The 23,904-nt window shown below is 43.0% G+C and overlaps 1 pseudogene; it reads left to right on the forward strand.

Moving 5' to 3' along the window:
* LOC120573340 overlaps positions 1 to 23,904 on the forward strand; it is a 64,100-nt pseudogene that overhangs the window by 38,051 nt on the left and 2,145 nt on the right.

A 23,904-nucleotide genomic window follows, 5' to 3' on the forward strand; every position in this document is an offset into this window, starting at 1 on the left:
AAGGATGAGAAACAGCCAACTATTTAGATTTGACAGAGTGAGACTGAGAGAGACCTATGTGAATCGTAATGCTCATTGGATCAATCAAGGAAAACCAGTAATAATCACATTATTTCTCTCTTTCAGTGGATGCCAGTGGTGATGAAGAAACTAAAGGTACATTAGCAAAGATTATAAAAGTGCTTTGTCAAGTGTCTGTAAAAAATATTGTTAAAAAAGTCCATCTTAAATATTGAAATAGTTGATTATTTTCTAAAGCCACACTATGTCTACCAGAAAGGACAAGTTAGATTTTAGTAAGTTAAGGCACTTGCGAAAATAATACTGAATAGCTTTCCAATTTATTCACATTCCACTATAACACAAGCTGCATCCTGTCGAAAAACTTAATCATAACTTACAGAAATAAAGTTAGCCAAAAACTAACATCTGGATAACGAAATACTTGCGGCTGATGCCTCATCAGGGTTAGACATAGCAAGGGCCCGATGGCCAGGGTCCAGTAAAACAATGGTTGGGCAAGTTGATTGGCCAGTTGCTGGTCCATTTGGACCTTCATCAGCGGCTGCAGCAACTCAAACCCTGCCAACTCTCCTCCTTCACTGGGAGGGAATTACAACCCGAATTCTAGAAAAGTTGGGACGTTTTTTAAATTTTAATAAAATGAAATCTAAAAGACTTTCAAATCACATGAGCCAATATTTTATTCACAATAGAACATAGATAACATAGCAAATGTTTAAACTGAGAAATCCTACAATGTTATGCACAAAATGAGCTTATTTCAAATTTGATTTCTGCTACAGGTCTCAAAATAGTTGGCACGGGGCATGTTTACCATGGTGTAGCATCTCCTTTTCTTTTCAAAACAGTTTGAAGACGTCTGGACATTGAGGCTATGAGTTGCTGGAGTTTTGGTGTGGGAATTTGGTCCCATTCTTGCCTTATATAGATTTCCAGCTGCGGAAGAGTTCGTGGTCGTCTTTGACGTATTTTTTGTTTAATGATGCGCCAAATGTTCTCTATAGGTGACAGATCTGCAGGCAGGCCCGTCCAGCACCCGGACTCTGATACGATGAAGCCCTGCTGTTGTAATGGCTGAAGTATGAGGGTTTGCATTGTCCTGCTGAAATATACAACGCCTTCCCTGAAATAGACGTTGTTTGCAGGGCAGCATATGTTGCTCTAAAACTTTTATATACCTTTCAGCATTCACAGAGCCTTCCAAAACATGCAAGCCGCCCTTACTGTATGCACTTATGCACCCCCATACCATCAGAGATGCTGGCTTTTGAACTGAAAGCTGATAAGGTCTCCCTCCTCTTTAGCCCGGAGGACACGGCGTCCGTGATTTCCAACAAGAATGTCAAATTTGGACTCGTCTGACCATAGAACACTATTCCACTTTGAAATAGTCCATTTTAAATGAGCCTTGGCCCACAGGACACGACGGCGCTTCTGGACAATGTTCAAATATGGCTTCCTTTTTGCATGATAGAGCTTTAGTTGGCATCTGCTGATGGCACGGCGGATTGTGTTTACCGACAGTGGTTTCTGGAAGTATTCCTGGGGCCATTTAGTAATGTCATTGACACAATCATGCCGATGAGTGATGCAGTGTCGTCTGAGGGCCCGAAAACCACGGGCATCCAATAAAGGTCCACGGCCTTCTCCCTTACACACAGAGATTTCTCCAGTTTCTCTGAATCTTTTGATGATGAGATTTGCAAAGCCTTTGCAATTTGACGTTGAGGAACATTGTTTTTAAAGTATTCCACAATCTTTTTACGCAGTCTTTCACAGATTGGAAAGCCTCTGCCCATCTTTACTTCTGAGAGACTCTGCTTCTCTAAGACACACCTTTTATAGCTAATCATGTTACAGACCTGATATCAATTAACTTAATTAGTCACTAGATGTTCTCCCAGCTGAATCTTTTCAAAACTGCTTGCTTTTTATTTATTATTAAGTGGATACAATTGTAAAACTTCTCAGTTTAAACATTTGCTATATTATCTATTTTCTATTGTGAATAAAATATTGGCTCATGAGATTTGAAAGTCTTTTAGTTTTAATTTTATTAAAATTAAAAAAACGTCCCAACTTTTCTGGAATTCGGGTTGTACTAGGTAGCTAAGTAACCTTCCAGAATCAGAAACTTTACAATCATTTCAAAATGTAAAATAGGCCAATAAACATGGCTGGGAAATATTCAGGTTGGTACAACATGAACATGAAGAGTAAACACAAATGTTACCAGATGGTTCTTGTTTGAACGAAATAATTTTAGTTTAAATATCAGATTGGTATGTTTCATTTTTAAGAACAATAATTAATATATGCCAAAACCATATCCCAAAATGTATCAATGATTACTCTTTTTAAACCAAAATACACAATATTGATTCATGAAAACAATCATCCATATTGGGAGTTTACAAAAGCTGCAGAGAAGTGTGACCCAAAAGAGTATGACTCAGAAAAGTGCATTCAGTACATTGAGTGATTAGCAAAACTAGCTTACCATCAGTTGGAAAAGGGCAACCTGATCTTCTATGAGAAAGATGTAGAAGAGAGGTGTTGATGTCAGTGGAGCTTCAAAGTACTCAGGACTGTTCAGACATCTTCAAAAATGAAAGTCGGGGAAAAAATTACAAAAAAACGTTGTTTAGCTTTGTCCATCTGAGTGTTCAGGAGTTTCTGGCTGCTCTTCATGTAAAGAGGGCAGTCATTAACAGAAACAAGAATGTGATGTTTGGGCAAAGTTGGGTTGATTAAGGGCGAATGGTTTTCAGCAGAAAATCTATGATTTCTAAGGTCCACAGGTTTGCTATTGACAAGGCCTTACATAGTCCAAATGGCAACTTGGACTTGTCCCTTCGCTTCCTCCTGGGTCTTTCACTGGAGACCAATCGGGGTCTCCTCCAAGACCTGCCTACTGAGACAGGAAGTAGCTCAGAGACCAATAAGGAAAAGGTCAGGTACATCAAGGAGAAGATCAGGGAAAATCCAAAAGTCCCTGAGTTCAGGAAGTCTCTCATAAGAATCCCACCAACATTGTAGATATGACAGAAAATACGGAAAAGCATAATATCTCAACTTTAACCAGTAGATGTCAGCAATGCCAGCAGTTGGTCAATGGTCACGAGTGCAGCGCTGTGATTTTACTGGGCAGCTACATGTTGAAATGTTTAAACTCAAACACAGTCGACATACAACTTGTTCCACCACAATATACAGTTGCATGTGTTTACTGATGTTTGTCTGAATAGAGGCATCTTTAGATATACCGCCTAATTCTAATGTTGTTGTTTATTTATGTCACACAGATGGATTTGTACCAGTACCAGAGCCACGGAACATCTCATTTTACCAAGACCGTCTTCAAACACACCTTCAGGATGGGTTTATGTATACACAAGAAGGTTGGACACAGAACAAGGATGAACAACCTCTGGATGATATCTACACACATCTGTACATCAAAGCTACTGGTGACGTACACATCAACAAACAGCATGAGGTCAGACAGATTGAGGCGGTGAAGCCAGCAGATAGAGAGACAACAATTAAACCGTGTGAAATGTTCAAAGACCCCTCTAGAAAAGACAGACCCATAAGAACAGTGCTGACTAATGGAATTGCAGGAATTGGAAAAACGTTTCTTGTGAAAAAATTTGTATTGGACTGGTGTAAAAGAGAAACCAATCAAGATGTGCATCTCATTTTCCCCTTCAACTTCCGCGAATTGAATTTAAAGAAGGGGAAAAAATATTGTTATTCATGAATGTATCACGGAGACCAGAGACATCAAGAAAGAAGCTCTCAATTACATATTTACAGCTCTGCAGTCAACAGGAAACACCAACTTTTTCAAAAGTGAATTCAAACTTCTGTTTGTTTTAGACGGACTTGATGAGAGCCGCCTTGATCTGGACTGCTCCACCAAAAAAAAACAGACAGTAGTAATTGATGTGACAGCGCCGGCCTTAGTGGACGAGCTGCTGACGAACCTCATCAAGAAGAAACTGCTGCCCTCTGCTCGCATCTGGATAACCACACGACCTGCAGCAGCCAATCAGATCCATTCTGATTTTGTTAACATGGTGACAGAGGTCAGAGGGTTTACTGACACACAGAAGGAGGAGTACTTCAAGAAAAGATATACAGATCAGGAGTGGGCAGACAGAATCATCTCCCACATCAAGACATCACGAAGCCTCCACATCATGTGCCACATCCCAGTCTTCTGCTGGATCACTGCTACAGTTCTGGAGGAAGTGATAAAAACCAGAGAGGGAAGAGAGCTGCCCAAGACCCTGACTGAGATGTACGCAGAATTCCTGGTGTATCAGATTCATCAGACAAAAGAGAAGTATGACCCAGAAAAGAGCATTCAGTACATTAAGTCATTAGCAAAACTGGCTTACCATCAGTTGGAAAAGGGCAACCTAATCTTCTATGAGAAAGATCTCAAAGAAAGTGGCTTTGATGTCAGTGGAGCATCGAAGTACTCAGGAGTGTTCACAGAGATCTTCAAAGAGGAGCGTGGGAGGAAGAATGAGGAAGACAAGATGTTTAGCTTCATCCATCTGAGTGTTCAAGAGTTTCTGGCTGCTCTTTATGTAAAGAGCGCTGTCATTAACAGAAAGAAGAATGTGATGTCTGAGCGAGGGCAAAGTTTCTTCAAAAAAGTTTTCAGCAGAACATCTACGACAAAGGTCCACAGGTTTGCTATTGACAAGGCCTTACAGAGTCCAAATGGCCACCTGGATTTGTTCCTCCGCTTCCTCCTGGGTCTTTCACTGGAGACCAATCACAAACACCTACGAAGTCTGCTGAAAGAAAGACGCTCAGAGACCAATCAGGAAACAGTTGAATACATCAAGAAGAAGATCAGTGTGGATCTGTCTCCAGAGAAAAGCATCAATCTGTTCCACTGTCTGAATGAACTGAATGATCGTTCTCTAGTGGAGGAGATCCAACAGGCCCTGAGTTCAGGAAGTCTCTCCACAGATAATCTGTCTCCTGCTCATTGGTCAGCTCTGGTTTTCATCTTACTGTCATCAGAAAATGATCTGGACGTGTTTGACCTGAAGAAATACTCTGCTTCAGAGGAGGCTCTTCTGTGGCTGCTGCCAGTGGTCAAAGCCTCCAAAAAAGCTGTGTAAGTGCACCGATTACTGAAGATACTAACTGTATCAGATGTTTAGGGTTGTTGTCAACTAATTAATGTTTTACTCAACTGATAGTCAAGATTTCGTCAATAAAGTGATTAGTTGATCAGTTGAAAAACTTGCAATTTTTTTCTTCAGTTTCATTGTACCTCCACAGATACATGCAGCCAAGTGAAGACAAAAAAATCTGCCACATTGTAGTTAATTTGAGGCTGAAATTAATTAATGTGAATGAATAGGATCCAACAGATGTGACTATATTTTTTTTGATATTTCCTTTATTAGTTTTCCAGTAACATTTGTTGTGTTTTAATCATTAACTCAGTCTGGACAACCGTAGACATGTGATGTATTGTAGATGTGTAAGTCATTTCAAATACAGATCAGAAGTGAAGCTGCTTTCTACTGCACTGAGGAGTCAACACTGTAAAATGGAGAGGCTCAGGTCAGAAATAATGAAGCTATAGAGGTTGATCCATTTTATTTAGCTGATGCTTTAATCCAAAGTGAATTACAGTGTCTGTCATGTGCAGTCGACCATGTACAGTACAGGCCAAAAGTTTGGACACACATTCTCATTCATTGCGTTTCCTTTTATTTTCATGACTATTTACATTGTAGATTCTCACTGAAGACATCAAAACTATGAATAAACACATATGGAATCATGTACTTAACAAAAAAAGTGTGAATTAACTGAAAACATGTCTTATATTTTAGATTCCTCAAAGTAGCCCCCCTTTGCTTTTTTATTAATAAGGAAAAAACTTCCACTAATTAACCCTGACAAAGCAGTGAAAACCATTTCAGGTGACTACCTCATGAAGCTCATTGAGAGAACACCAAGGGTTTGCAGAGTTATCAAAAAAGCAAAGGGTGGCTACTTTGAGGAATCTAAAATATAAGACATGTTTTCAGTTATTTCACACTTTTTTGTTAAGTACATAATTCCATATGTGTTCATTCATAGTTTTGATGCGTTCATTTAGAATCTACAATGTAAATAGTCATGAAAATAAAGAAACCCATTGACTGAGAGGGTGTGTCCAAACTTTTGGCCTGTACTGTAGGTAAAACTAAGAAGAGCAAGAATCACATAGAACTACATTAGCTTTAAATAAGCTAAAATATAACATGTAAGTGCAATTTCTTCTATAAAACATCCTCTTAGGTGCAGTTGGAAGAGATGTGTTTTTAGCCTGTGGTGGAGGATGTGTAGACTTTCGGCTGTCCTGATATCAAGGAGGACTTTGTTCCGCCATTTAGGAGGCAGGACAGGATTCCGTTGAGTGACTATAGGTGTCCCTCGCAATGAGAGAGCAGCAAGCATATTGGCTTTGACAAAAGCCTTATGAGGATCAGCACCTCTGAGGCCATGGTTCTCAGCACGAAACCGATGCAATGCCTTCTCCAGGTAGGGAATGAGTCCTTACCGCAAGTGAAGGAGTTCAAGTACCTTGGGGTTTTGTTCGCCAGTAAGGGGACAATGGAGCATTTATCGAACCGTTGTGATGAAAAGAGAGCTGAGTCTGAAGGCAAAGTTCTCGATCTACCGGTCAGTTTTCGTTCCTACCCTTACCTATGGTCATGAAGGCTGGGTCATGACCAAAAGAACAAGATCCAGGGTACAAGCGGCCGAAATGGGTTTCCTCAGGAGGGTGGCTGGCGTCTCCCTTAAAGATAGGGTGAGAAGCTCAGTCATCTGTGAGGAGCTCGGAGTAGAGCTCCTCACAAAAAGCTGTGTGAGTGAAAAACAGAACCAAGAGGAAGATGGTGTACAGAGAGAAGAGGAGGGGGACCAGGACACAGCCTAGAAGGATCCCATTGTGAGTAGACAAGGTTTTGAAACAGATTATCTCAAAGTTACCTGGTAGGTCTGGTCTTTGAGGTGAGATCTGAGCAGAGAATGTGCCGAAACTGTGCCGAAACTGAGACACAGATCCTGAAGGGTGAAGATGAAGTTCTGGTTGTTCACTATTTCAAATGCAGCAGAAAGGTCCAGAAGGATAACCACAGATGGAGAGAGGCTGCTCTAGCAGTTTCAAGCCGCTCAGTGACAGGAATGAGGGCAGTATGCCGCCCATTGATTGGATGCGAGACTCCAGTTCCCTTTACAGATGTTAATTAACACCGTAGAACTAAAAGTTCAGGTAGACAAAATAAAAGACAACGTCAAATATTGCAATCATTACATAGATAGCATGACTTAGCACTGTAGCAAATGCTGATACAGAATACAGAGTAATACTGACCACTTTAGCCTGCTTCTCAATCAACGGCAGAGTCATTCCCCAGTGGCAATCTTCAGTCAAAAAATTATTCTTCAACTTACACACAGTTGTATCAAACACCACGAAGCATGGAGTAACCTTAAAATGAAAATAAAGAAACAAACTAGCAGGTAACATCGCCGCTACAGGTGCGTCTTGGTCTCTGTGTCTAGCTTACGGAGCTAACAAGCGCTACTCATGTCAAAATAAAGGTACGCATTTCAAAATAAATGCAAAAAACGGCTGCATTTACAGGCAGTTTTAGTTGAGTGGCCTGCATTGAAACAAAAATTGTTGGGATCAAGAAGGTAGTTCTAGTAAAGATGAGAAGAAAGTTGGTTGAAGATAGTAGGTTTGCGTGTTTTGGAGAAAACGGAAGAAGAGAGACAGGTCTGTTCTTGTTAACTTCAGACAGGTTGAGTGTGGCTTTCTTTTGGAGAGGGGTCACTCTCACTTCTTTGAGAGAGTCCAGGAAACAGCCGGTTGACTAGCTGATGATAATAACATGAGTGAGAAAAGGGTGCCCAAATTTTTCACAAGGTGTTGTCATTTTTCTTTTCCTGGTAGTTAACCAAATATAAGTGCAAGTCATATCAAATACAGATAAACATGTTTGTACTTATGTTCTGTTCATATGTTTAGGCTGAGTGGCTGTAACCTGTCAGAGAGAAGCTGTGAAGCTCTGTCCTCAGTTCTCAGCTCCCAGTCCTGTCTGTGAGAGCTGGACATGAGTAACAATGACCTAAAGGATTCAGGAGGGAAGCTGCTTTCTACTGGCGTGAAGAGTCCACACTGTGAACTGGAGAGTCTCAGGTCAGGATTTTGCTTCTGTTAAACAAATAACCATTTAAATGTTGAATGTTAAAAAAGATACCCAACATCATTCATGCAAATTTGTATATTCCTGGCCCACAACTTCCATTTTTTGATTCAGTCTCACTACTCTCATCAGCACCTTCTTCAGCTGCAGCATGCATCCAACAAGCTCTGATAAACCCACTGTACACTACCTGCACAGCAGCCAACGGCAGACAGACACAGAAAGTTCAACATCTAGCAGCTTAAGAGCCAACATTTTGTCTTAAGAGTTTGTTTAGACTGTTTTAACCTTAGGACTTGGTATGATACTCTTTGATTCACTCACGTATCATTCCCAGTGCAGCTGGCTGCATCATAAAGATTTTTTGTGATCTTACAGGTGTCTGCTATCCACAGCCGTCATAAGAAAGCTTTAGGGCTATACCAACTTAAGTCACATTACTTTGTCAGGTTTTATGTCAACTTTTAAATCCAGTATTTCCACAGACTCTTCCACTTTATTTTGCTCTCACGTTGGACTGCAGAAGTTTGCCAATTGAGTGAGAGGATAAAAATTAATTAATGCAGATTTAAGACAATGTACTCTTTGTCTAATTCTGGTGGCATTCGACTGCATTTTAGCAACAATATATTTCAAAACAGTGGATTGATGAGACGATTTAACATTCAGTTAAAATTAGGAAATGTACACTGAAGAAGAAAGACATGATGAAAATGAATTCATTATTATTATTATTGCAAATTTAAGTCATTTTTGGTGTGTGTGTGTGTGTCCCCAGTTTGTCAGGCTGTCTGATCACAGAGGAAGGCTGTACTTCTCTGGCCTCAGCTCTGAGCTCCAACCCCTCCCATCTGAGAGAGCTGGACCTGAGCTACAATCATCCAGGAGACTTGGGAGTGAAGCTGCTTTCAGCTAGACGGGAGGATCGACACTGCAGACTGAAAACTCTATGGTATGAACAGACAGTGAAGCTCATTGTTTTTTCACAGTGTGTGCCAGCAGCCCTCCTGATAACAGTGAAGACAGTAACTGAGTACTGACAACCTCTTCCCCGCTGAGACTCAACTCCTATTAATAAGTTACATTCTTATTGGAGCACTTTAAGGACGTCACGATTATGTTGATGTTCAGAGTTAATCTTTGACCTTAGAGACATGAGATGTTTGATTTATTTTGAAGATGAGAGATTAGGAAGCTTCTGAAGGTTCATTCTGACTTCGTTTCCAGGCTGGATCATTGTGGAGAGCAGAGGCTGAAACCTGGTCTGAGGAAGTGTGAGTGTGCTTTCACTTTGATTCATAAATAAAAGGCTCAACATCTTTCAATAGGATTAGTATTGTTTTAGTATTTCTTTTCGATTGCTAACAAGCATCAGTTAAAACGGAAGTCGCATTGTCAAAACTATTCACACAGAGAAACAGAAGTCATAAACTGTGGATCATTTGTCATTGCTTTAACATGAAATGCAGTCAATGACCACATTTTCCAAAATCCATGAACTCTTTTCTCATGCAGACTCCACCACTAAGTAATAATTCAAATTGAAAGTCCAAAGAGAAAACGAAGCAAGATCAAATTAAAAATATTATTATTTTTTTTATTTTCCATTTGGATTTAATATTTGGCTTTTGAATTTCCATTTCACTATTGGCTTTTCATTTGGACTTGACACATGTCAATGTAAATGAGGAGGCGTGGCCCAAAGGCTGGTGGGAGGGTCTGAAAGGAAAGGGGTGCAGAGGCACCTTATGAACAGCAGGGGGAGCTGACTGCTGGGGAGCATCTGTCTGCAGCTTCACCACCAGGCTGGCTTGGCCTCTTATTTCACATGATAGAAACTGATGATGTAGGCTAAACACAAACGACATTTCATGCAACAACAGTGATGTTTTCATGTAGTTACTATAATTGGGCCCGTGTTAGTGAGGACTAGATTAGGACTGTATTTAAAGCTAATTCAGGTGTCTGTTTAAAACACAGATGCAGACAACTTCTCTCTTTTGATGTTTTATTTAATGAAGCAACAGTAGAAACATCGGTGTGGGTAGCTCTGCTACGTGTTTGTGTGTGGTCAGATTTCGAGGACACACACACACACACACACAATCTCAACCGTGTAGTCATCGTCCGAACTGCCACCTCTCCTTTTTCTTTCTTTTGCTCTTTTCTCCGGGTGGTGCGTGCGGTGTGAGGTGCGTGTCTGCGCTATTCTCCAACATGTACGCACAACAGTCACTCCTGATTGACGGCCTTTTGTACAGCCTGTGTACTTTTTCGTTATTTGATTTCCGATTTTGGATCGATATCCAAATTTGAAAAGATTGGTCATTTTAAACCTTATTAAAATTGATGACAATGTGTTAAGATGGAAAACGAGCCATATTTCAGGAAATCAACTTGTCCATGATTCTATTGAGAGACTTCCAGCTGACAGCGGTGTCTGTGAGCATCACTGGAGGCCAGCAGGGAGGCGATCCCACACACACAGAGAGAGAGACAGACAGACAGACAGACAGACAGACAGACAGCGGTGTCTGTGAGCATCACTGGCGACCAGCAGGGAGGCAATCCCACACACACACACACACAGACCAGCCTGGTCTCACTGAATTCCGTAAAATGGGCACGGACTGGTAACAGCTCATTCCGTGGTGGTGGCACGGAATGTGTGAAAATTCCGTGTGGCCACCACGGAAAACAATGCCAATGTAAAGGGTTACGGAATAGTATGTAAGGCCGGAATTCCACGTAAGGAGGTCGGTTGGGGTGGTGGATGGGTAAAACACAGGACTTTCACTCAGGAGAGCGGAGTTTGCGTCCCGCGTGTGGCGTTTGTCGGTTGTGTTTTTATTTTTATTAATTTTTTTAAGCGTGTCCTGCGTGTGGCACGGAACCGTAAGCCCACCCACGACCTTTTCCTGAACCCAACCGTCCCGTTCTTGTCGCGTGTACGGCCACCGGCCCACCCGCGACCTGCCGACCCACTTCGTATCGTTCCGGCGTTCCGTAAGCCCCACCCGATCCTTTCCTGAACCGACCGTCCGTTTTGCGCTGGTGAAACCGTTAAGCCACCCACGACCTTTTCCTGAACCAAACCGTCCCGTTTTTGCCGTGTCACGCGAACCGCCAGCCCACCTACTTTTTTTTTGGCGATCGCGTATGCGCGTAAGCCCGTACTTCGTTTTCGGCGATCCGTGTTCATTACACGGAATTCTTCCGTGGGCCCATCACGGAATTTGGCGATCCGTTGGCGATCCGTGTTCATTTAACGGAATTATTCCGTGACAGTTTAATGGATTTTGTTGCAATTCCGTGAAACTGCCACGGATTTTGAGTTAAGGGTCCGTGCCCATTTTACGGAATTCTGTGAGATCAGGTTGCACAGACAGACAGACAGACAGCGGTGTCTGTGAGCATCACTGGCGGCCAACAGGGAGGTGATCCCGGCCGCCACCAGCTGGCTGTCCCGTCAGACTGAAGCTTCTGAAAACATCAGAGAAAATGTGCAGTTGGCCATCAACGTTTGTAAAACTGATCATATTCAAACTCTACACAGTTAATTGCAGTTAAAAAAGTCTAAATAGTGAATTTAGTGGTGAAACAGAAGATGGAAATCATAAAAAAGCAAACGATTCTATAATCTAGATTGGGAGTTTGCCGTAGTGGCAGCAGCAAACAACTGGAAACTTTTTACAATTTTCTTCTGCTATTTCACCACTAAATTCACTTCTGAGACTTTGTATGAGATAAATTTAAGTAGAGTTTAAAAGTGCAGTTAATTGAATTAAAAAAAAAAGAAAGAGAGAGAGAGGGAGAAAAAAAAAAAAAAAAAAAAAAAAAAAAAAAAAAAGATCTTTAAAGAAAATGTATTTAATCAATGTTACCTCCTGTTATTTACAAAAAAATAAACTGTTCAACGGGCCAATAAATACATACAGACAAACACTCAACTACATGACATCACCTCCTGAGAGAAGAGGAGCTGGTCTCCTTCAACAGAGCACAACACATCACCATGGGCCCATATCACACTGAACTCATCCACATCCTTCATCTTTGCATAATAATTAAAATCAATCCTGAATCTGGCTTTCGCCATCCAGGTAAACAGAAGATTTACATTTATATCAACAGAGTCATCCACCTTCCTCTTCCTGCTCACATACACCGCCATCTTTAATTGGCCCAAGATGAAATTCAACAACTGTCATTTATATTTTGCAATCTTACTATACCTGAACCCAAAAATGAACATGCGTTTGGAGAAGACCTCCCCTACCTTACTGAACAGCTTCTCCAGCAACAAGAACAATGGAGGCAGACGCACACACTCACAGTAACAGTGAAACACAGTTTCTGTTTCATCACAGTAAGGACATTTATCACTAGCACCAGGACTAATGACAGACAGGAACTTATTGACTGGCACTATCCCATGTAACACTCTCCACTGGAGGTCAGCTACTCTTTTCGTTAACGGTGGTTTATATAAACTCCTCCACGCAGGCTGGACATCAGCCGCCAAACCCAGATGCCCTCGCCACGGTGTGTCAACCCGTTGGTGGAGCTTACTTTTATTTAAACACAGCACCATCATTTTATAAAAACCCTTCCCTTTCACCTCTTTCATGTCTAAAGTGCTGTGCTTTACATTTAAAAAACAACCAACATAGTGATCCAGACATGGACAGACACATAAATCAGGAAAGGAATCATCAGTCTGAGGTGTAATCAGACCACCAGTATATTGCTCCAACAGTATGGACTCAAGTCTGGACAGTTTGTGCTTCCAGTAGTCCAACAGTTTGGTGATGATCCTGACTGATCTCACCCCCAGAACAGCTGCCAAAGCAGCAGCATTGTCTAGTTTAGGTCCTGTGATGTCCACCACCATCCCCAGTGTGAGCACCCGTGCTCTGCAGAACACTTCCGTGATGGCTGAACCAGCCCAGCCGGGGTAATCCAGCCGGTCCCCGTAGACCGCCGGCGCCTGAAGCAGCCAGTGTAAGGAGTCACCTTGCAGCCGTCTCTCCTTGACCACCAGCTTCCACACAGTGAACACGCCTCGATAGAAAGGATGTAAAGTCTGGACACTCAGCTTCATTGCGTCCATCAGGAACAGCGAATCCGTTAATCCAAAATCCTTAAAACTGTTCAGCACCCAGTGGGCCAGAGGTCTCCAGACCAGGTCTTTAGGGCCATAGAGCAGTCTCTGGAGGAACTGCAGGCGGAAAGCAGTGCCCATGCTGGCCAAATGAATCAGTCCTTGTCCTCTTTCTTCCTTTGGAAGGAACAGAACAGACAGATCCAGTGCAGCTTGTCCCAAAAAAATTAACTAAAACAGCTTGAATTTTAGCAAGCAAATTAGGAGGGGGGTCCACACAAGAAAGTTTATGCCATAGAGAGGAAGCCAGCAGATTATTAAAAACAAGAGCCCTCCCTCTGTAGGACATGCTTGGCAAGAGGCACTTCCATTTCTTTAACCGGCCTTCTATTTGTTCCAGAGCATTATCCCAGTGTTTTAGCAACACACAGTCCTCACCCAAAAACACTCCCAAATACTTTACCCCTCATTTCTTCCAGGTTAGCCCTCCTGGTAGAGATAAAGTGCTCTGCAACTTATCTCCCACCACCACAGCTTCACTCTTAGCCCAGTTAACTTTGGCAGAAGAGATGTGATTAAAAACACTCACATTTGCTACCAAAGTGTCGATATCTGCTTATTTAAAACAACCACGACATCGTCAGCATAAGCTGAAATTTTAACAGCTGAAGCACACCCAGGAAAATAGACAACCAAAAGTGAATTCCTGAGTTTATGGAGCAGAGGCTCAATAGCCAGGGAATAAAGCATCCCCGACAGAGAGCATCCCTGCCGTACCCCTCTCTGCACATTAAAAGGTGCAGCCAAACCACCATTAACCTTCAATATACTCGCAATGTCACGGTACAGTACCCAAATCTTAGCTATGAAACCTGGGCTGAATCCAAAAGCATTGGGCGTGTGCCAGAAATACTGATGTTCAACCCGGTCAAAAGCCTTTTCCTGGTCTATGGAAATAAGACCAGTATCGATACCCAGTGAGCTAGAGACGTCCAAAACATGCTGAACTAGAGTGATATTATCATACCATTAACCTGCCGAGTAGGTCTGGTCGATAAGAACTGATGTTACAGAGCCAGACTGCCCTGGCCTCCTGCCCCTCCCTGTTCTCCACCCTGTTCTTTCTGCTTATATAAATCGCCATTTTGGCTTCACCTGAAAGGTAGTTCAGGAGCTGCCATTTTACTTTTTGTGCCTTTTTAAAGACAGCTCCCATAATAAAAACCCTCTCAGTAAAAACTACGTTAAAAAGACTAAAAACCGATGTTAAAAGAGAGAAGAACTCAATGAGTCTCTTACACTCAGTGAACATGTGGTACACAGTCTCTCGGAGGTTACAGAACAGGCACTGGCTAAGAACAGTTGGGTTAAGAACAGAGATAAAAGCATTGGAGGCGACCATGTAGCACCATGTAGAATCCTCCACTAGAGGTCAGCGGTCCGTTTTTTGAGGGGAGGCTTGTACAAAACCCTCCACTGGGGACAAGGATGTCCCCCCCCAACCTGTCATTCCAGACAGTGGGGGGTCTGCCACTCGGTCCTTTTTTATTGATGGCTTTCACACAGTTCTGGTAAAGTTTCCCTTTGTCTGCTCCGTGCAGGGTGAGCTTGCCCGGGCTACTGACAGCTAGCAGGGGGCCGGTCTCCTCTCCAAACTCTGGGCTCATGTAGACCTCTGGGAACAGGTCTGTGGGGTCTGACATAGTCTCCCCCGGGCTGTACTCCATGAGGAGCATCCTCTCTCTCCCACTCAGCTTCTGGGTCCATAGGTTGAGGATTCGTTGTGTGACCCGGATGGAGGTCATACCCAGGAGAGAGCCCAGAGCCCCGGCCCCCGATAGTCCAGGCCCTGCTGCCTCCACCAGCTGCTGCAGGCTCAGGGTCCTGGATCGGTTCAGGGTCCTGGATCGGCTCAGGGTCCTGGATCGGTTCAGGGCTGCCAGCAGCCCAGGCACCCCGCTGCAGATGTCAAGTCTGCTCCCGTTGACCAGCGGCTCCTTCAACAAGCAGTGCAGAGAGTTAGACCTATCATTCAACGTACAGTTAAAAAGGACCCACGATTTAAAAACGCCCTGATAAAAAAGGAGGAAACCCACTTAACTTTAAAAATGTAGGATCAGTTAAAAACAGAGCAGCATCCAGCCCCAGTTTACTCACATGTCTGAGAATACAGCTGGTCACGTTCCTCCACACCAAGCCAGGCGGCCCCGTCAGAAACTTTTGTATAAACTGAAGCCTGAAAGTGGCCGTTCTGCTGGCCAGGTGGACAAGGCCCTGTCCCCCCTCCTCTCTTGGTAAAAACAGCACCCCCTGTGGCACCCAGTGTAGACCCCCCCCAAAAAAAATCTACCATTTTTCGCTGTATTTTTTTCGGGGGTCCACACACGCTAAATGGTGCCACAAAAGGGATGCAACCAGATTATTTAAAACTAAAACTCTACCTCTATAAGACATCTGAGGGAGTAGCAACTTCCATTTATTCATTTTTCTTTCGATCTTTTCCATGATGGTCTCCCAGTTTCTCTGCACCATGACCTCAGTACCGAGGAACAGGCCGAGATATTTTAAACCGTCCTTTTTCCAGACCTGGGGCCTATTGCACAAAAGTAGAATAAAGAAATCCAGGATAAATGAAAAAGCGCAGCTTGACTTAGTGTGATCCACTCATCGCGGCTTAATCGGTTGCACGTTTGCCGAGCCAGGATAAGTAGGTGAAGCTATGTCAAGCCAGGTGAACATAGCTGGGATAAGTGCGGACCCACGGCTTTCTTAAATAACGGTACCGTATAAGATAGCGTTACTACGATGCAGAAATGGAAAAGACGTGTGCAGCAGCAGCTTCTAATGGAAAATTACGAGGAGGTGAAACATATAATATGCAAAAAGGGAAATACGGCTGTTATCAAACGGAAGAAAAAGCCCGACAGACAAAAGCGGACCGACTGAATACGTATGGATTAAAAAAAATCTACTTAGGCCTAGTCACTCCACGTTTTAATTGCTTTAATATACTTGTTTTATGTGTTGGTTTTATTGCTGTATTTTTTTTATGCGCTAAATGTGCTGGTTTTAGTGTAAAGTGTCTTTGAGTAGCCTGTAAAGCACTATAATAATAATTCTTGTTCCTGGGAAATTTATAAGGACTAGGCTTAATTTCAAAGCTTATTCATAATGCGAGAATATGTTTTACAACCATATGCAAAAATCTTCATAAGCTATGTCTAATTGTAAATATCTTTCTACAATTAATGTTCATACAGAACAAGCATGACTGGACAAAAACTAGAAAAAGAAGTGACTTCAATTCACACTGTAAGCATATCTGTAAAACAATGTAGCCTGTTATTCATGTTTTTATTCTCACTCCCAAGCTCCAAGATGACAAGTGACAGCACCAAAATAAAATGATTAAGAAGCTTTGTAGCATTCCAACACATTCCCACTCCTATTTGGTAAAAAAGGACGTTTGATCAGGTGCCATTGTCGTCGTTATTGATGTTAAAAGTCCGCTTTTAGAGTCCGCTGCGTGGTGTGGAAGGATCCCCCTGCTCCCGCCGCCTCCCCGCCCCGCACGGGGCACATTTTACGGGGACAGCATCGGAGGAAAAGCCCATTTCCTCCGTATCATCCCACTTTTTACCATTACCATCTCAACGACTGCAGTAGTAGGATTTAAGTCAAACTAGTGACAGCAATAGTAACAAGTAATGCATGTTAATAAAATGAAGCAGAACGGAATAACTGTTCAACACGTTTATTTCGGATCAGAGCGGCAGCTGATTTAACACATCAGACTCCAGGATTAATATTAGCCTGCCTGTTAGCCTGCTCTGGACCAGGCTAGCTGCAAAGAATAAATCGCCATGGTTACTTGGCTGGGCTTAATTCAACCTGCTTTTGTGCAACCAAATCAAAGCTAAATTCATCCAGGATAACCTGAATATCCCGGCTTAATCCCTTATCCTGGTTTTGTGCAATACCCCTCAGGTTTTGTGGGAGAACCGGGAGACCGTCATGCCATTCACCAACAGCGAGGGCTTCACTTTTTTGCCAGTTCACCCTCGCTGCAGATAAAATATTAAAACCCAAAACAGTGTTTTCTAAAATTTCCAACTCATGCTGGCTCTTAATAAAAACAATGACATCATCAGCATAAGCTGATAAAACCATGTTCTCACTAAAACCAGGTAAAATCAGACCTTCAATGTTGTGGCGTAGTCTGCAGAGGAGGGGTTCTAGGGAGAGTACATAGAGCATCCCAGACAGAGCGCAGCCCTGTCGGACACCTCTACACACTCTAAAAGGAGCACACAGACTGCCGTTAAACTTCAGCACACTCTCAACCTCACTATACAACACCTGGATCTTGGCTATGAAACCAGCGCTGAACCCAAACTTCCCCATTACTTTCCAGAGGAGGCTGTGTTCAACGCGGTCAAAGCCTTTCCGGTCCAGTCAGAAATCAGACCAGTGTTAAACCCCAACGAGCTGGAGACCTCCAAAACATCCCGAATGAGGTGGACATTGTCCACCATGGACCTGCCGGGCACACAGTAGGTCTGGTCCCGATGGATGACCTGCTCCATAGCTCTCCCCAGCCCGGAGGCAAAGACTTTGGACAGAAGCTTGTAATCCACACACAGCAAAGACACAGGGCACCAGTTTTTAATGTCCTGCAGGTTTCCTTTTTCTGGCAGCAGCGTAACAACTGCCCTGCGGCAGGACATGGGCATGGAGCCAGAGGCCAGACTTCCATTAAAAACATCATGTGCAAAGATGTCCCAGAAGGCTTTAAAAAACTCGACTTTGAGGCCATCAATGCCTGGGGCACGTCTCCCCTGCATACTCTGCAGGGCAGCGTGGACCTCCTGCAGTTGTATGGGCGCCTCAAGACAGGAGTTGGTCTCCCGCAGAGACCTGAGGTAGCCCACTCAGGAACTCCTCTTGCAGAGCCTCCTGCTCCTCGTACTCACTAGAATAGAGAGAGGAGTAAAACTCTACAGCTCGCCTTCTGATCTGCCTCGGCTCCATGATCTCCTGCCCTGTGTCTGAGAGCAGTGTGTGGATTACCCGCCTCTGTCCATTCTTCCTCTCCAGGCCGAAGAAGAAGCTAGAGGGAGCATCCATCTCCGAGATGGTCTGGAATCGGGACCTGACCAGTGCACCCTGTACTTTAACGTCCAGCAGGTCTGCTAAAGCTAGCTTTTTGATTTTCAGGACATCAAAATGTCCTCGATCTCCTGTGGACTCACTTAATTTCTCTAGTTCCACTATATCACTCTCCAGGTCCTGCATAGATCTGGTGATGTCACGTGTGACGTTGAGGGTGTGCTGTTGACATAAAAGCTTGATTTCCGTCTTACCATGGTCCCACCACTGCCTAAGACTGCTAAAATCACCCTTTCTCTGTCTAAAAATATTCCAAAAATAAATAAGGACCTCTCTAAAATTTTTGTCAAAAGAAATAAAACCGAGTTAAAATGCCAATAGGCACTTTTCGGTTTCACATCTCTTATAAAAACATGACATAAAACCAAAGAGTGATCAGTAAAAACAGCAGGAACAATATTACACACTTTAAAAATTATTAAAATATTTAAAATACTAAAATGTTGTTTAAAACAATACATCCGATCAAGTCTGGCTGAGGAGATCCTACTCTCTCTGAGGTGGGACCATGTGTACTGTCGGCAGTCCTCATGCATCCTTCTCCATACATCCACCAGGCCATAGGTGGAGACCAGCCGCCCCAGAGCATGCTGGGAAGCTGGATGCGGCTCTGCATGGTTACGATCTAAAAGAGCATTTGCAGTACAGTTAAAATCCATTATTCGTCATTTAAAACCCCACCTACCTTTTCTAAAAAGATCTTTCTCTCTGCACTAGTTGTTGGGGCATACAGGTTAGTAAAAACAGCCGTAAAATGATCAAACTGAGCTTTGACTAAAAGCAGCCTCCCCTCGATAAAATGCTTGACCTCCAGTGAGACCGGAGAGAAAGCTCTGGAGAAGAGGAAGCCCACTCCTCCACTCAGAGAGGAGCCATGGCTCAGGATGGCTTCCCCTTCCCATTCTCTCCTCCAGTCGGCCTCATTGCTGCTGTCAGTATGAGTTTCTTGTAAAAATAAAACATCAATGTGTTTCATTCTCATGGTTTCATAAATGCTGGCTCTTTTAGTTACATTCCTAGCTCCATTTACATTCAAACTCCCAACTTTAAAAACATCCATAATAAGTGAGATGTTTAAAGCAACAACAATAAACAATAAATTAATCAACATTGGAGCGTATTTCATCATCAAGACGTATTTGTTTTTTTACTTTAAGCACAAGTTTTTTCAATCTAAAACCCTCTTGGACTGTGATTTCAGAAACGTCTTTTCGGCTGTTGTGAAATCTAACGGAGGAGCAGAAAAGAACCAAATCGGGAAAAAACTTCTATTCTTACACCTTGCTGATTTTTTGTTTGTTTTAGGAAACATTTAATTTCAACAGCAGTATAGAACTTCCTCTGTTGACTGCTGCTGTAGTTGGGAACTTCACTCTCATCAGACACACCTTCATCACTCTCACTACCATCCGTACACACCTTCCTCACACTCTCTTCACTCACTTGGCTCGCCTTAGCCTCACTGGAGGCACTGTTAGTTTTCCGTCTGCGTTTAGCAGGTACTTTGGATTTAACTGCAGCCTCTACTTCCTGCATCACTACTTCCTCCAGCACCACCTGCTCTATCTGTTCACTCCACCTAATACTTTGCTCACCTACTGTTTCATTACCCTCATCAGTCTGTACCTCCCCTGTCTCCCCTGACTGTCCCCCCTGTGTGTCCCTGAGCTCACCTGTCCGTTCCCCAGACACCCCTTCACCTGTTTTTTTTTTGTTCTTTTTCTTTTTCTTTCTCCTCACCCACTAAACTACTCTCATAGTCACTCACACTCTCACTCACAACATCCACACTAACACCCGGTGTATTTACAGTACTACTCACCCGGTGCCTCCGGTCAGACACGGCATCGGCACGCCGCTGTGCTGTGCACGGAACGACAATCGGCCCCTCCTCGGCACCAGCTGCCCCTCCCGGACCACTAGGATTCGGATCACCTCGTCTCGGGCAGGCCCTCACCGTGTGGCCCACCTCTCCACAACCAAAACATTTCATCCCTGATGATGTTGCAAAAATCACTTATTCATAATGATCTACTATAACATGGAACCGGAGGTTTAACTCCTCGTCCCGATGGTTCAGTATCATATACAGCTGTCAACGGTGAGACACCACGTGCTTCAGCAACGGAGATTTACATCCAGACAGGATCTTTTTAACGGGGGAGACTATCTTCCCGTGTCTGGACAACTCTCTGCTGAGAAAGCCATCAGAGATGAACGGTGGGACATTGGACAGGACTACCTTGGTGGCCGGTTGTGCCAGAGGTAGTACCTGAACAAACATTTCGCTCACGGTGATGCCCGCCTCGATAACTTGGTTCACCTTCTCCCGGTCCAGGAAGATGACCACGGCGCCGTTCATCCGAGCGGCCGACATAATATTACTAGACTAATGTCCTCCATGCTGCACGGGAAACTGGGACAGATCTTAATGCCATGTTTCCTGGTGAGCATGGAGAACCGCTCTCCATTTACCATGGCGGCTGCACACCCCGACCAGCGAGACGCCGGCAGGAGTCAAAACCACCCAAATAAACCTAAACTAACCACCAAAATATACTACAAATGAAAGATAAAGTGATCTACACCGTTAAACTAAACAATACTAAATGAAATGATCAACAAAGGAAAAAAGAAAAGAAAGAAAAACCTACAAATCCCTACAGCTCACTCACACACGCTCTCAACTCAGAGAGAGAGAGAGAGAGAGAGACAGAGAGACAGAAAGAGAGAGAGAGAGACAGACAGAGAGAGAGAGAGAGAGACAGGTTGTGTCCTATGATGTTAACTAATGTAACATTTCAGCAGAGGTGATCATTTCCATCCAGGTTTAGTAGCTTGCTGGTTAGAGATGAGACTATAAAGAGAGGTAAAGAGATGTGTGAACATTGTGAAGTTCTGATCTAATTAACAGTCAGACTGTTAATAAATCAACCATCAACTGTGTTAGATGATAATCTGCTGCTGGGTTTTGTCTCCTTCTCTACGTTAGATTCCTGTCAACTCACACTGGACACAAACACAGCACACAGAAAACTCAAACTGTCTGACAACAACAGGAAGGTTACACGTGTGAAGGAGGATCAGTCATATCCTTATCATCCAGAGAGGTTTGGCCCCTGTCATCAGCTGCTGTGTAGAGATGGTCTGACTGGTCGCTGTTACTGGGAGGTTGAGAGGAGAGGAGATGTTGATATATCAGTGAGTTACAGAGGAATCAGGAGGAGAGGAAACAGTAGAGACTGTTTGTTTGGACATAATGATCAGTCCTGGAGTCTGACCTGCTCTGATGATCGTTACTCTGTCTGTCACAATGACAGACCAACACCCATCTCCTCCTCCCCTGTCTCTGATAGAGTAGCTTCTGTCTCTGATAGAGTAGCAGTATATGTGGACTGTCCTGCTGGCTCTCTGTCCTTCTACTCAGTCTCCTCTGACTCACTGATCCACCTCCACACCTTCAACACCACATTCACTCAGCCTCTCTATCCTGGGTTTGGGTTCTGGTTACCTGGTAACTCAGTGTCTCTATGTTCTGTGTAGGACGGAGACACACACACACACACACAAACACACAAACATTTAAACAATTAAAAAATTAGTCTGGATTAAAAAATACGAAATATTTTAAGATAAAAAAAGGTTTTAATGGATGCATTCATTTAAAATGAGTCTGGTATGAATGATTTATTATTTCAACAATTAATTAAAAGAATAAAAACAACAAGATTCACAGGAAGGTATTTTCTTTTGAAAATATGGAAGCTAATTTCCGGCAATAAATATTCATGAATATGAACATTATTATTCTATAACATTATTCTCCTGTTTAACTCTTTATGATGTAAGAATGCCAAAAATGTTATTCAAACAAACTTTCTTTATTTTGACTATGTTTTTCTTGGAATATATTTAAACTTTATTTCTTTTAATATTTACACTTTTTCAAACCCTGTTGTTGTTACGGCCCCTCCTCTCCAGTGCAGGGGTGGTTCCTCCTGCAGGCAGAGGAGTTTCGTTAGTGATTGGAGCCACCTGGGCTCAGGGTATTTAAGCTGCTTCTAACCACTCTTCTCTCTCTCTGCTCCTCCAGGTATGATCCTGTTTTGTTTGTTCCTTTATAGTTTTACTTAGTTTCCACTCAGTCATTTTCACACACACAGACTCACTCATCCATGCACTTTACCGACACCTTACATTATGACATTCTCACACCTCATTCCTTTTTCTTTGTTTAAAGTTAGTTTTTGATTTACAATAAAGTATCTTTTGTGATTGGCCTATACCTGTTGTTGGTGTCCCCTCATTCTTTTCCACAGGCTATGAGCCGGTTTGTGGCACTGTCCTTTTACACAGTCTCCTGACTCACTGATCCACCTCCACACCTTCAACACCACATTCACTCAGACTCTCTATCCTGGGTTTGGGGTCTGAGGCCCGTTCCAGAAAGCAGGTTTAGTGAAAACTCTGAGTTGGTTAACCCTGAGATGAGGGAAACTCTGGGTTTTCCGTTCCAGAAAGAGAGGTAACTTAACCTTGGAGTCATTTACTATGGTAACTGAGTCTGTGAACCTAACCTGGTCGGGAGCAGGTTTTCTTCAAGAAACCTTGAGTTTCTCTCAGTCTCCTCCTTCTCTTTTGCAGCAGCAGCCGCTGTCTTGCTTTTTTAACGAAATACATGTTCAAACCATAGACTGTTAATATCTATGGTTCAAACTCACTCTTTGTGCGCATGAGTATTTCAGCCGACCCATTTATTTGTTGTTGTTACCATGGTGAATCGTAGAATCATGGCTCCATTCATACTGCCTTATGTGCACGCGCGTAACCCTGAGTGAACATACTCCGAGTTGATTGAACCAACTCAAATTAGCTGTTCTGGAACCGAAAACTCAGAGTTTCCCATCTCAGGGTAAATCAACTCAGACATCAGGGTTAGACTCAGAGTTTGTTAAAGGGGTGATAGAATAATTATATAGAGTATTTCACACTGTTCCTTATGGTCTCCTAATGGGATATGTAACATTGGTTGGGCTGAAAATGGTCTGGTTGATATTTTATTGGCCCTTATACATCCCTGTGTTTTGGCTCTATTTGTAACAAGAGCTTTTCTTCCAAATATGGTATGCTCGTGAATATTTAGATGAGCTGCGCGCTGAATGGTTGAGCGACTTGCCATAGGCAGACATTAGAGATTCGCGCTGATTGGTTGAGCGAATCCCCAATACAAACACATTAGAGAAGCGACAGAATCTCATATTCCAGACACTGCAATGTTTCATTACCAAATTCACTTCTGAGACTTTTTTATGTGAGAAATCAACTATATAAAGCTCAAATATGGGCCGTTTTACGAAAATTGAT

This window comes from Perca fluviatilis, chromosome 14 (assembly GCF_010015445.1).
Source record: "Perca fluviatilis chromosome 14, GENO_Pfluv_1.0, whole genome shotgun sequence".
Classification (NCBI taxonomy): domain Eukaryota; kingdom Metazoa; phylum Chordata; class Actinopteri; order Perciformes; family Percidae; genus Perca; species Perca fluviatilis.